This window comes from Panthera tigris, chromosome B4 (genome assembly GCF_018350195.1).
Source record: "Panthera tigris isolate Pti1 chromosome B4, P.tigris_Pti1_mat1.1, whole genome shotgun sequence".
Lineage (NCBI taxonomy): Eukaryota > Metazoa > Chordata > Mammalia > Carnivora > Felidae > Panthera > Panthera tigris.
This window is the reverse complement of record NC_056666.1, coordinates 61,454,219-61,470,009: the sequence shown is the minus strand read 5'-3', so window position 1 is coordinate 61,470,009 and position 15,791 is coordinate 61,454,219. Positions and strand designations below refer to the sequence as shown.

At 39.8% G+C, this 15,791-nt stretch overlaps 1 pseudogene; it reads right to left on the bottom strand.

Moving 5' to 3' along the window:
* Positions 1 to 4,641: 4,641 nt before the first annotated feature.
* LOC102970374 lies at positions 4,642 to 6,714 on the bottom strand (annotated as a pseudogene).
* Positions 6,715 to 15,791: the final 9,077 nt, after the last annotated feature.

The following is a 15,791-nucleotide window of genomic DNA, read 5'->3' as shown; positions in this document are numbered from 1 at the left end:
TTAGCATGAAAAAAAAGCACTCAGCATCACCTGAAACTATTATAACATTGTGTGTCAACTATACGTCAATTTAAAAAAGTAAAAAAAAAAAAAAAGTCTATATAACAAAAAGCATTCAGTGCATATACAAAATAATTTATAAGACTCAGTCTTTATGAGAACCAATTAGTTTAGTTGTCATAGGTAAAGTTTATGAAAACTAAAAAATTTGAGCTGGATCTTTGAAGAAGTTTAAATCCTAAATAACATAAGGAAAGGGTAATCAAGATGAGAGAATAGTGAATAAACGCTTCAAAAAGTTTTGGAAAAGTGATTAAATCAAAATAGCTGGAGTTAATAGCTGGAGGTGGGGGTTGGTATTTGTGAGATTTTCTCCAAGCTCTATTGAGGTACAATGTACATAAAATAAATGTATATATCTAAGGTGCTACAATTTTGTTTTTAAATATATGTTATATACCTGTGAAACAATCACTACAGTAGAGATAATGAAAATATCTACCATGATCGAAAGTTTCATAGGCCCCACTGCAATTCCTTACTCATATTCTTTCCCCATCTTGCATGCCTCATGAGCATGATTACTTTCAGATGCATACATTTTGCTGCATATATCAATTGTTTATTCATTTGTATTAGTGATGTCATATTATATTTGTTTTTCTTTGTCCTCAAGGTCCATCCATGTTGTCAGAACATGTCACAACATGTTACATCTTCTTTATTCATCTATTGACAAACACTTAAGTTGTTTCCTTTACTTTGCTATTATGAATAATGCTGCAATAAACACAGAAGTCCATTTATCTCTTCAATGTGCTGTTTTCATTTCCTTTGGATATACACCAAGAAGTAGAATTTCTGGATCATATGGTAGTCCTATTGTTAATTTTTAAAGTAAACTCCATATTGTTTTCCATAGTGAGTGAACCAATTTGCATTCCCACAGAGTGCGCAAGGGTTCCTTTTTCTTCACATTCTCCCGAACACTTTTTATCTCTCATCTTTGTGATGGCAGCTATTTTCACAGGTATAGGGTAATATCTTATTGTGATTTTGATTTACATTTCCCTAGTGATTAGTAATGCTGGCTCATTTTAAAATCAGATTTTTTTTTGATTCTTATTGAGTTGCATCAATTCCTTATATATTTTGGATATTAACCCCTTATTTGATATATGCAAATATTTTCTTCTATCCCCAAAATTAACTTTTCATTTTTTTGATTGAATCTTTTACTCTGTGTAAGCTTTTTAGTTAGATGGAGATGCATTTGTTGAACTATGAATGACAAGAAATCCATACACAAATAAAAGTTCAGATGAAACTGATCATTTAAATGAAGACAGTTGTTAGTGGCATTTTTTTTATGTGTGTTATTCAATTAAGATAGGGTACTATTTTTGTGGAGCTTCCTTTTTAAAACATGGGTGCCTTTAATCAAACTCCTCCTTTGATGGATATTTATGTATTTAATTTTACTTCTCTTTTACCAGTACTTATAAGAAGAAAAAAATTAAAACTTTCTTTTTGATGAATATATCAAAGACCATTTTCAGTATGAATTAATAATTATAAGAATTATTAACATGACACTAAGCAATTATGAAATAATTAAAATGCACAGATTACACTTTTTCATGGCTCATACCATTGAATGAAACTCACTCCAAGTAAATACACTGCACAGACAAGGATATTAAGAAACTCTGACAGAACTCTGATAATACTCATAAGTCAAATGGAAAGTCTCTGCTTCAGTTTGATTGCTTAACATGTTCCTCTCCTCTGTCAGTGTGTTTGTTTCAAAATAACTTTTAAAAAGTTTCACAGATTCTAGGAGTATCTGGGTGGCTTAGTCGGTTAAGCGCCTGACTTGTGACCTTGGTTCCGGTCATGATCTCTGATCTCGTAGTTTGTGGGATTGAGCCTGCATTGGGCTCTGCACTGGCAGTGTGGGGACTGCTTGCGATTCTCTGGATTCTCTCTCTCCCTCTCTCTGCCCCTCTCCAACTCACGTCTCACTCACTCCCAAAATGAATAAATAAACATTAAAAAAAAAAAGGTTTCACAGATTCTGACAAAACTTGGAATATTCCAAAATTTACCCATAATTTTAAGTTCGATTTCTGGTTCAGTCTGCCACTTAAAAGAGAAATGGTTTTGGATTTAGTTTTTCAAATGGAGATAATTATTAACATTTTGAAAGAGATTTCAATAAAGTCAGTAGCTATATAGAAGTTGGAGAGACATGCATTCTGTGCAACGCCAAGTAAATAATTTGTGGCATTATCAGTATTTCAGATAACATTTCAGGTTTTCTTCTGCCCAAATTAGACATTGTCTTTCATCTTGCTGACCAACTTCTATCCGCTATTAACTAATCACTTTGTTAGCCACCTGACAACTTTAAAAAAATTGACCAAGTGTGGTAAACTTCCCAGAGTTGTCAAATGTTATGTGACTCATTCTATTTTCTTGATTTAAAATTGCAGTTAATACAATATGTTTAATGCTTATCATTTATATTTTTGAAGACATTTTGATTGAATTTGATATATGAATAGAGTGACTAGATTATAAAAGTGAACATCATCAAAAAATAGATCATTCTACAAATACTACCTATTACATACATTAGCCTTAGGCAAAAATCATTAACAGTGAACATCAAAAAACAACTTATTATGATTCAAAAGGCTTCTGCGATGCAGATTAGTCTTGGCATCACAGAAGTTCAGAATTGAAAAAGACCTCAAAGAAGACCTTGTAAAATCATACCTGTGATCTTTGGAGTCTTTGCAGTACATCCCTGACAAACCCAGCTTGGATTGAATGTCATCAATGACTTTTAACTCACTTCTTTTAAAGCAGTCCATTCTGTCTTTAGCTAGTTTTGAACTAACATCGATTCCAAATCAGTTTCTCTGTAGCTTTCTCACACTGATTTCACTTCTCCACCAGGATTACACAGAACTAGTCTCAAGCCTTTTCCACAGGAAAATCCTTTTCATGTATTAAGAAAGCAGTATGCTCTCTGAGAATTCTTTTTGTAAGAGAAAACACTCCTAGTTCTTTCAATTGTTCCCTCTTGCCATGGTTTCCCCATTCTGGTTGCTGTCTCTTGGATGTGCTGAAATCTTTTGAGAAGAGAAAATTTATTATATAAACTTACAGGTAATGGTCAAACATTTGTTGATAAGTAAATGAATAAATTAATAAATGAAATGTATTGCTGAGGAAAGCTGAAATATAAAATAAAGCATATAACTTGGTCTATGTATTGAATATTACTACTAATTTCAGAAAAAAACAAATCTGTTTTTCAATTTTTTTTTCACTTAGTGTCTGGGTAGATATATGGGAAGCTGAACAAATATTCATCTTACTCAACATACATATTATAAAGTTATAGTTTCTAACTGCCCTCAAAATTCAAACTGGCTTCTTGACTTAGCACCTATTTGGATTCTTACAAGCTAAAAATTGATGAAAATTTTCAAAATGAATAAATTTTTATAGTCGTATTTCAGACTTATCAACTCCTCTTCAAAAGTTAGTGTACAAATAAGGCTTTTTGTTGTGATGTTAATGTGGTCTTCCAGCAGAAACGTAGTGCTTTGTGATTCAAAAATTATTAGATCCTTTCCATTCCAAATCATTTCCACACTCTGTCTGAATATCGATGAAAGAAAATGGCTGACTCTCTGGAGCAGTGCTGTTCAATAGAACTTTCCACAATGATATAATGTTTGATATTTGCCCATCTAACATGGTAGTCACTAGCTACAGGTGGCTACTGAGCACTTGAAGTGAAGCTAGTGTAACAGAGGAACTGAATTGTTTATTTTATTTATCTTTAATTATCTTTAATTATTGAAATGTAAATAATTATATGTCGCTAGTAGCTGCCAAACTGGAACAGCTCTAGCTGATGGACCCTCAGATACCCTTGCCTCTTAGTCACTGTGTTCTGAGACATATTAGCTTTGTTTAGATTTTTTTCTTCCCAAATGTGTTTTTTCCCCAAATTGCTGTCACTGCATAAAAAAACAATTTTCGTTATAATATAGGCATTAAAGGCCATGACATTTAAATAGTTTTTAAAAAACTAATGGCCTTTGCTTATTTCTCATGCATTTTCCAGTTTTATTTTATAATGTTTCCTTCAATACTAAAAATAAAACCCTTACATCTAGGATATGGCTGTAAGTTCATAAGTAGTAAAGGGGGTATTTTCAAGGGTGGCAGAGGAAAAAGGGAAGAGAAGGAATTACTTATTTTTCAAAGTTAAAAGGTCACATACGTAATAAAGATTGGCTTGAGTTTTAAAACCATGGTCTTTTTTTTTTTTTTTTTTTTTTTTTTACAAACCAGCCTCAAATGTTTTAATGGAATTTAGCTTTTCCTTTAAACTGTCTTTTCACAGTCAAAACAAACAACAAAAAACACCCAATGTTAAAACCACTTAATAAACTTACAAACTAGAAAAATTAGACACTTCAGATAGGCAATAAACTTCATATTATGAAAGCAATATATATTCCAAGTTTCAAGGGTTTGACAAGTTCTGCTGAGTATCTTTCATCAGTAGATGGAAACTTTCAAACTCCACAATCTTCTCCCAAGTAGCACTGCGTGTCATTCACTGGTTTGAGGTCGAATCCATTTCAAGGCATGTCGCGGCGGTACAGTGATGGTGGGATGATAAAATGCTCAGTCAGGTCTGGGACACTGAGTGTTAAATCTGCAGTGTTTTGGATGATAGAAGGGACATTCCATTTTCTTACAAGCAGGGAAATAACGGCACAGCTGACTACGAGAGGTGGTGCTGGTGTTGTAACTGGTTTTAGAGGCAGTACTGGAATTCTTCTACTCACATGAGTGAAGGGACAATCTGGTTTAGTACATTTTGTATCATATTTACAATTTGGATAAACAAACACTTCTCAGCAAATTTACAATTGGGGAAGGCTTTGCAAGGTGAAACAGGATGATGGTAAGCACACTCATTCCCATTTTTACAGGCAGGCCAATACTTGCAACGCTCCAGAAGTTTTTCTGGTTTCTGGGCCACACTCAGTTCACTCATCTCAGCATTTGCAAAGCTACCATTTGGGTCATCAAGCTGCCTGCTCATCAACTGCAACTGCTGTGGGTGGAGGAGACCTTTGAGTCCCTTGCTCGAGGCTGCAGTTTGGTTTACAGGTTTCATTCCTTCAAAGCACATGTCCTCCTCTTGATCTGACATGTATCCTGGGGGGCTGGGGACACCATCCAGCATCACTATAAGCTTGGGACTTGCAGGTTTATCTAGTTGTACAAGATCTCGTGTCTGCATAAGGGGTCCCGAAAGTACCCGAAGGGTATCCGCAGTCTTCATCCCCAACTCCTGGTTTGGTGCCACTACTATTTCCTCAGACAGCTTTGGCTTCTTCATAATAAATGATCTTGTGTCTGCATGGACCATGGATTCCATGTCATGGTAATCTTGACTGATCTGCAGAGTTTCTGCCATTACTTGGTCGACTTGTAGTCGGGATAACAACTGCCTCTGTGGAGCTCCTTGACTTTTTTCTATATTATCTCCTTTTGTTTCCTCTTCTTTAATGGGAGGACTTATCCTGGGGGTCCTGCTTTGCGCCTGGACCATTTCTGCCAGCAATTCTTCTTGAGAAGTTTGAGTTCTGGGAGCAACTGGAAGTATCTGTTTCTGTGAGATTGTAGAATAGTTAGTTGTTTTTCTTACAGATTCTTGAGCTTCAGATATAGCCTTCAAAATTAGATTCTTGTTAGCTTGTTTAGAAGGTGGAAGTGAAGGTCTCCTTTCAGGCTTTGCTGGCACTGACACACTGCTGGAGATGCTTCCTGTATGAGACCCACAATCATCATCTTCCTCCTCCTCTTCTCCATCATGATTGAATTTTTTTACTTTAACAACTGAACTTACCACAGGCAACTTTCTCCTCCAAAAGTTTTCTTCCTCAATACTCATTTTTTCTGAGTTGTTTCTGAATAAGGGACTAGAAGTCTCTTCTAAGCTGTTAATCACTTCCTGTTCACACAAACGTCCTGTTTCATATACCCGGCTGTTCTGTATATCAGGTTGCTTGGCAGCATGAATACTGTTTTGTTGCTGCTGAAATTGCAACCTGTTTAAATGAGCACCACTATTTGCATTTCCACTTGCAGGTGGTGGATCAATTTCAATAGAAGGGCGAGAAGAACCATACATAAGTGTCACTGTCGGTTTTTTCTGAGATAAGGGATTCTCCTGCACAAAATTGAGATCATCTGGTTCTGGCTTAATATCAATCACATTTTCAGAGGGTGCTGGCTCCCTCAGAGGCTTCACAGTTGACATTAAACGGGTTGCAGCTCCATCATCATAACTCTGTCTAACATTAGTGGTTTTCTGCTCCTGTGAACTAGTAGAAACCCTGGAATCTCTTTTCTCAGATCTTGTGCTAGCAACTGCGAGGGGTGGCACTGCAGCTTCAGGCCTTCTCTTGTCTCCCCGACCGAAACTGCTCTTGTTTGAAGACACGTTATTATCAAAGATGTTGGTATCAGAAGACTTGAGACTGGAGGGATCAGTTGTAACAGAACGAAGTTTATCTAATACACCGTGAAGCTAACATAAACTCCTAATTCTTGCAATTACCCCTTAATGGCACTCCGGATCTTGTGGCTAATCTCGGCGCCCATCTCCATGGCTCCACGGCGGGTGGCGGGCTCAGCCATGCGCGGCTCTTCACTTACCAAGAGACCCGCGCCGGCTCCCGGCCTGCAGCTCCGCCGCCGCCTAAAACCATGGTCTTAAAACAACAACAAACAGTTGGAATATCTCAGATATCAAGTCTTGGGATATAAGGAATATTTGCCATTGGTTCGAGGTTGACTTATGCTACTTTTTAAATAAACACTTAGCGTATAAAATACTGAACAGAGTAGAGCAATGGGAATTTTTTAGCTCTCTTTTGAATGTTCCAAGGACAACTGCAAAGACTTTTTCTAACATATCACACACAATTTCTTTTTAAAACCCTAAAAACCTCACTTTAGAGATGTTGTAAGGAGTGTCTCTTGGTAGTTCTGGGCATTTTCAAAGTCTTGCTGCTGTTCCTGGTGAAATAAATTGTTCAGATGGTTTCCTGATAGGCAACTTAACTTTAGATATTAGTAAACAATAATCAGAAAGGGAGTGGGAAGTCAAAGGGCTAATGTTCAGTTGCTTGAAGACTTCACTATCACAAAAACACTTCCTACTCCCAATCTCTAGATCTTGGTTTATATTATTTCTTCTTCAAGAGAGGTCTATCATATCATTCAAAGTCAAGCTCAAATGTCACCACCTGTAAGAATCCTTCTCTGATCATACGAATTAAAACAATCTTGTTCTCCTCATCTCTGTAGTGCTTTGATCATATTATTCATGACTCCACATACCATATTCGTTACAAGTCATCTTCTCTAGTAGTCTGAGAGGTCATTAATACAGGGCTTACATCTTAAGTCTCTTTGTACCAATTCCCAGTACTTAGTGCATGTTAATGATCTGAAGCCATTCTCACTTTTAAAATGGGAATGATCAGCCACCCACTTCACATATTGTTCTGGATACTGTTGCTGCATAACAAAATATCCCAGAACTTAGCAGTTTAAAACAATGATTTTACTGTGCTCATGACTTGTGGGTTAGGAATTTAGACAGGGTTCATCTGGGTAAGCTCTTATTTGGAATCACTTATGCAGGTATATGTTGGTTGGGGCTTCTGTCATCTTAAAAAAGCTCAGTTGGGCTGGATGTCCAAGATGGCTCACTCTTACAGGACTGGCAGTTGACCAGAGCACCAATATGTGGCCTCTTCAGGGTGGAGCTGGGAGTGTAATCAGCTTTCTTATATGAAAGTTTAGGGTTCCAAGTGCAAGGTTTAACCAAACAAAATGGAAGCTGCATTGTCTTCTGTGACCTGGCCTTGAAAGTTTATTGTGTTACTTCTGTTATAATGTATCACTATAAGTGTCCACAAGTCACCCAGATTCAAAGGAAGGGTAATTAGACTATACCCCTTGATGGGTACAGCAAGGTCACATTGCAGAAGAACAAATGAGATGGGAGATATTGTTGTGACAATATTTAGAAAATACAATCTGCCACATACAAATAATAATGTGAAAACACGCTCGACCCCAGAGACTTATGGACATTTTCATTCATATTGTACCTTCTTCTTTTTTTTTTTTAATCATATCACCTTCTGAACTTTGACCTATTCAGTTCTTTTTTAAAAAATTTTTAATGTTTATTTATTTATGAGAGAGAGAGAGACTGAGTGCAAATGGGGGAGGGGCAGAGAGAGAGGGAGACACAGAATCCAAAACAGGCTCCAGGCTCTGAGCTGTTAGCACAGAGACTGACATGGGGCTTGAACTCAAGAACTGCGAGATCAGGACATGAGTTGAAATCAGACACTTAACTGACTGAGCCACCCAGGTGCCCCTAACCTATTCAGTTCTATGCCAGGCCTGACACTTACCCAATGAGTCACGCTCAAGGTCTATGGCATAATATACTAATATGCAGAGAGTGGGCAATAATGCTCAGAACTTTGAGATTATCTGTCCTGCTGTTCCATCCTTCTTTCTTTCTCATCTTTTTACTACTTTTACTTGTTCTGTCAACCTTTTATAGAGCTGGTTCTATATGCTCTATTCCTCTTTATTGGCATTCTCAGAGTATCTTCATCTTCTTGTCTCTGAAGCAAGGGATTTTTGATGAATAGAAATATTTCATCCATTGTAGCAGAAGGTTAATTTTAATCCCTCAGTGTCCACACTGGTCCTTGGAAAGAATCATTATCTTAGCCCAAAATTCCTTAAATGAGATTTTGTTTTTAGGTCAATGAAAAAAGAGAGCAAGAGAGTGCCTCTTTTTGCTGGGGATGCAGGTCAATCCAAATAAAAGTACCTTATGCAGTAGATTCTGAGGTAATATTTGTTATATATATAAACATAACCAACATTCACCTGGTGCTCACCACGTACCAGATAGACACCACTTAGTGGATGCAACGAAGTGTGAAGATCCAGTCATCAAGCTAGCTGAGAAGACATCTCTTAATCAAAGAAGTAGACAACTAAGAAAACAGTTATGTTCTGTAAGGTCCAACGTTAGTGGTACAACCATAAATTATAATCTTGGGGAAAGTGGACAGAACTGGCATTCTTAGGATACCTTCTGTGTGCTAGTGGTTGAGTCCTGATTTCACTGAATCTTCATAACAGGGCCACAGGAAAGAAACAATGCAGGGAGCTGATGGAGCAGAGAGGGGCATAAAGAACCCAAAGCTATGCACTTTGCAAGTGGACAAACCAGAACAAACTTCAGCAGCCAATATCAATGTCAACTTTCTTTCCTGGCTGTGACCCATATCCTCAGGATAGCAAGACTCTCTTTCCTCTTCTGAGATCTCTTTCAGCTTAGTCTTAGATGCTGTTACATGACTGGGGATAATTAATAGGCAAGTCTGTGATGTTGATTGAATCTTTTCTAAGAGACTTTCTCATGCCCAAACTGATCAAGGTTCAATTTTTCCAATGGCCACTGGAGGGCTCCCCACTGTAAGCTTTATAGACCATCACCAGGTATTACTTAAACACAATTTTTTGTTGTTCTCTCTGATGTTTGATTAATTCCAGGCCTTTGGGAGTCGGTGAGTGACTATGTCACTCTTAAAAATGAGGGATGAATAACATTTTGCTGGATCCATATTGAGTTAACTTTGGGCAGAGGTCATCTAAGGATCTTGCCACATGGTTCTTTATGTACTTCTGAGGCCAGGCCACCTACATTTTGCTTCTTAAGTCCCAAGCCTGCATTGTATTCAAACAATCACCTGCAGTCCTCACCTACAGCACTGCATCTATGTTATGCCTTCTTTGTCGATGACCAGCTTCTCACTGTCTTCCATGTTGGACTCTGCCCTGGGGGCTAAGGCCTCAGCCAGGGCAAAGATGTAATTTGTTCACTGCTGGAGCCTTAGGATATTTTTCCATCTGGGCCTCCAGGCCCTTTGCCCCTGTGCTATCTTAAAGCAAGGGGAGGCCTATAAGAAGGGACCAAGGAGGTTCTAGTTTGCTGTCAAACAAAATGCATTCTCTCCTCTCTACAACTTTACCCTGCTGGTTGATATATCACCCTGCCTGGTGCATTTACAGTTTAAAATACAGAGAGAGAATGTAATGTTGAGTTCAGTGAAATGTGTTCTGATGGCAGAATTTCATATCACAACAAGATGAAATTTTTCAGCAAAGACTCAGAGCCCTCTAAAATACACCAGAACAAATGACAGACTGTGGTGTTGGCTGTTCATGGATACTTCAACTTTTGGATAATGATTTTAGAGGACCTATCCTGCTAGAAAGGTGTTTGGAAAGTAAAGTGGAACTTGAAATAGGGTCTTCTCAGTGAAAAACACTGCCAGTGTTTAAACAAGAATTATTTGATTCAAAAGCAAATCACTCCAACTTGAGTGATTTTCAACAGAAGAAACCAGAGAGGGTAATGTCCTTCCCGAGAGACTTAGGTAGACACAAGAACTAGTTAGTTATGTGCCTCCCTATTGTGTAAATCAACAACAGCAGAATTGAGAATGATGGAATATCATGTTCATTATTATGTTTCAAGACCAAAGCTCTCTAAGTTGACCAACAAAATGCAAATTGTCTACTCATTTGGAGGCAATTGGTCTCCTTAACCATTTGGTACACCCATGAGTTGAAGTCATTGTTTTCATTTTAGAGCTGGAAGGACCGAAGCATATGGCAGGCAAGCAATTGCCTCAGGTCAGCCAAGATGTAGTTATGGTAATGGCAGTGGCTTAGTTCATGTGTACTAATGGCAGTGGCTTAGTTCATGTTTTCTGCTCATGTGCACTAATGTTAAGTAACTAGGTCCCACTGATACTGTAGTCTTCATCCTTACCTCCTCCAGCAATGGCTTTAGATGCCTAAGACTTTTGGCAAGAGATCTATCTTTACAGGAAAGATTAGATAGTAATCTTTCCAAAGAAGCCCCCTACCCAAGCTGTTTGATGTTCTGAATCACAAAAGTTAGAGACCAGACCAGTAATCAAAACCTGAGAGTAGAGCAGACACTCCTACTGGCTCAGGTTTGACTAGTCCAGTCAGAAGTCAAGTGAATACCCACCAACCCATAAGCCTCACAGCAATTTTCTGCCCTACTGGGGGAAGGCAGCAGTGTCTATGTGGTTTGATTCTGATGACATTAAATTGCCAACACTGATCTCTGCAGCTTTTATCTCAGAAAACTCCATCCTCAGAAGTCCATGGTCAGCATTTCCACCCATGGCCTGGATTCTGGGATTCTGATTGGGTGGTATGTAGAGTAAGTCCTACCTTGGCTAGATCCTGTCTACTGCCTGAGCCATCATCATGGCTAAATAACTCTAGATAGGAAGTCCTTTAAGACATGGGCTGCTAAGTGCCAAGAATACTGCCCTTGCACCACTTAGTATTAATTATTTAATTGGCTAAGAGAGGAAATAGATATGTAATACCCAGAAGGATTTAGCCTTATCCTAGGTTCAATTTGAGCTAATCATCAGTCTTTCTGGGAAATGCCTATGTGGGTTTTTCTCAGTAAGTGCAGTCAGCAAGTCTGAACAAAACCTTCCTATGCTGCCTGACACAGCTATGTTTAGACTCATATCCTCCAACACTGTATGACCAAGAGGGCCTTTGAGGTGCTCTGGGCCAAGTGATATTGTCTCAATGGCAAACATATGCCTTTATGAAAGAAAATAGACATTTACCAGATGGATATGAGTCTGAAAGAATTGGGTACTCCATCTTGAACTTGAAGAAACTAAGCATGGATGTACACTTCTCAACCATCATGGATGCGGAGTAAGGGAAACATTTTTAAATGGAAATATAAGCGAAATTGTTAAGAGGAACTATCTTTATACAAAACCTATACACACTTAGACACTTGTAGAATAGTTTTTGTTGGTTTTTTGGCACTACTTTACCATAGCATGACTGGATAGTTTGCTGGATACAGAGGCTGGAAGGGCATAGAAGACCAGAATAACACCAAAGAGCTTCTCAAAACATTGTGTATGAGATCCCAGGGTTTAGAGATAGACATTATTATGATCATCTGAAGTATTCATTCTTTTAGAATCATGTGCAAATAAATGTTACTGTGAGCCCAAGATCTAAAGTCTGGAGCAGTGCTATTGCCAGTTCGATTAAAAATAGGCACCAGGTAAGATAAATAAGTTTGTGAATTATATGGTGTCCTTTGCATTTCCATTAGAGGGCATTCTTGCTTCACAAATTTCTGGATTTTCTTGTCATCAGAGAGCCTTTTCTTCCAAGGCAGGTCTGCTTGATAGGTGGTCTGAACTGGCAAATGGCATGCCAAGCAAGGTAAGAGAAGTTGAGAGGAAACAATATGGCATTTCTTTTTTCCTGCTTTCAAATCAAAAGTGCATACCCAAGGTTAACAGAAAGTGGCTTGGGCCAAAACTGTTTTCCTGGGAATTTTTTCATTTCACAGACCTTGTACACAGTACTCCCATGGACTGCCAGAACCTTCCCCCGGGGGAGGCTGAAAGGGGAGACAGTTGATTTTTTAGAGAGATTGTGCAAATGCAGCCAAGCAAACAGGAAGGTGCCTGGAGTCCTAGACGGGGCCTTTCCTCTCCATGTGCACTCACTGGGGCCCTGTGTATGGGGGATGAAGCCAAGACTGAAGCAAACTGAGGACCTTCTCCAGCATCTCCAGCATCTCCATCTAGCCAGCTGCTTTCCCAGTCCAGATGTGGTCATAGCATGTATATTGTTTGTAAGTAGGCACACCATGTGTGTGTGTGTGTGTGTGTGTGTGTGTGTGTGTAGTTTAATACATGCACATCCCTAAATGAGAACTCAGTGCATGCATGTGGTGCCAGAGTCATTAAAGTGTCCAAATTTTGGAGAAGGAGACATGGGGAATGATGTTGACAAAGAGCTCCTCTGGCCATGCTCTGAATGAGGGAGACACATGTGGAATGTTACAGTTTTTGATGGGTGGCAAAGCATCTGTGGACAATGCATATATATCTGAATGCACGCATGGGGTGGGGACGAGACACAACAAAGAAGAAGTTGCTTCCTGTCAGAAGGGGCTGGCAGCTGTATCATAAAGATAGAGGATAGTACTCTGCTGCTTGGGGAAGACCTGCCTCTCATGCCATGTGTCTTGGTTCACGCCGCTATAATGAAGTGCTGGCAGCTTCTACACTGTAAGAATAAATTTCTGCCATTTCTGGAGGCTGGAAGTCCGAGATCAGAGTGCCAGCATAGTCATGGGCAGGTGCTGGAGAGATCCCTCCTTCTGGTTGCAGACTGCTGACTTCTCAGTACATCCTCACATGGTGGAAAGAGAGTGAGGGATCTCTCTGGGTCCCTTTTATAAAGGCACTAATACCAGTTGTGAAGGCTCCACCCTCAACGACCTAATGGCCTCCCAAAGGTCCCATCTCCAAAAACCATCACCTTGGGATTAGAGTTTCAACCTATGGATTTTGGGGGGACACAAGCATCCAGTCCATTAAACTATAGGAAAGTTCAGTGGAATGAGCTCATAGGAACTTTTGAGGCCTCTCTGGTCACTCTCAGGTGGCTCCGGATGAAGGCAGATTGCCATGAAGCTTCTTTATTGAGGCATTGGGTTGGGAAGCCAGTCTGCAAGAAGAGGGGTGCAAACATGGGATATAAGCTCTCCTTCACCTTGGGTCTTAGAGGAAAATAGCTAGATCTGTCCCAGATCTGAGCAAAAAAATGTAGTTGTGTTTCACTGTGATGAAAAGTATTTAATTTGGAGTGGTTGTAGAGAATCATGTCAGGACAGTAATAGTGAGATAGCTTTTATGAGATTCTTAAAGTACAAAGCTGGCAGAGGACTGATGAATTTTGGGAGAAACCAGATGACTAACCTTGTCTCTAATGGGCTTCAGTTTGAGACCCTGGGCAGGAAAATGAAACCCTTAGCAGGCAGGGTGAGAGGGCAGAGCCTGCGAGCTGTCCCCTTGGCAAGACCTTGATGCAAAGTAATAGTAATTATAGCCCTGGGAGGGGAAAGCCTTGTTCTCTCCTGCAGCTATAAACTCCTGGTTTTACAACTGAAGCTCCTGGCCCTGGTTTTCATTTTGGGCTCTGCAGCAACAAAGCACCTTTGGCCCAAATCTCTCACTTTCTATTTTTAAAAAGCAAGGATTTAGGCAGACAGGGGAACCTATAATTTACCCAGCACTTGCAACAATCAAATTCACCCCAAGGCACGGATGCAGCTCAGATCTTCCTGCACTGGTTTTGCTGGTCCTACCAAAACACTTAAGGGTTTCTTTTCTGTGGAGCACTGTCACCGTGGTCCCCTTCCCGAGAACATTTTATATTTCACATACTGTAGCAGGGAAGTGGGTGTGCTCAACGGGTAGAATGTGGAACCTAATGCTAGCTAGGTTCTGTTTATAGGCCCTCGGCTCGCAAACCAGGCAATGGTTTGCCAAGTTTAGAACCCCCTGGAAACCTGTGGATTTGGAACTCCAGATAGAATTCCATTTTTTTTTTTTTTGAGGTTCGAGTTCTTTTCACTCTTGGCACAAATGTGACTTCCTGTTTCTAAGAAAAAAAAGCTTTCAAAAGTTCCATTGAAAGCACTCCTAAAGTGCCCTGGACATCCAGTGGTTTTCACAAAACAATATTTTGATGAGTTAAGTGTAAATGTATCAGAAACATATGGATTAAATTTCCCTCGAAGCACGCAGGGGTTTGAGAAAAGGAGGGGAATGAGCAGGCCAAACACACTTTAGGGTTTCACCGAACCCAAAACAGTTGAGAAGTGCTCTGAGGTGTTTGAGTGAGTCCAAACCTACAGTGCTGGCCCACCTGGGATGGCAACAGCAGACTCACAGCCAGGCAGACACCCATTTCCCAGACTGTGGTGGTGTTTGCATAGGCGAGGAAGCAAGAAGCACATGGGGCATGCTGCAACCCAGAACCAAAGCAGGGGTTGTCCAAACCCCGACTGGGGCACATGCCTCACCTCCCTGCCGGAGTATTTCAGCTCTGAGCAAAGCATAAGGAAGAACAATTGGCTGTGCTTTGGGGGGTCTGATTACAAAGCACCATTGCTTGTGCAGGATATTGCAATAAAACAGACTCAGATTAAATGAGAACCAACTGAAGCCTCTACTCCCGATGTTAACTGGACCAATTGCTAGTAATGGAGACAGTTCCCCAACTATACGTCAGTCTCTTTCCTTCTCCAATGCAGCTCCTGCTTTGTTTCTCTGGTCTTGGCTGACACCAGAAGCAAGGAGTCTCAGAATCACCCTCCAGGGAACATGTTCTCAAAAGATTTCCAGCTCCATTCACTGAAGGCAGAAGTTTGAATGCAGTTCACAGAAGCACCACAATCTGGAGGGTTTGCAAGGAGTGGGGGGCAAAAACCTTTCCTGGGAATCGCCTACTTGTTAAGGTTGACTCTGGGGCACGTGGATCACACTGCACAGAACAATTGCCTTGGAAAGGGAATAAGGGACCCAAAGCAATGCGGCCTCCGAGCAGTTCAGTTTTTCCAGTAAACCAAGAATTCCCAGAGAGAGTAAAGACATTTCTCTTTTTTCTCTCATCCTGTTTGCTTTTTTAGAAGATGATGTAGGTTCTCTTCTGTTTCTTAAATATTTCTGTTTTCAGCCATATACTATGCACCCAGT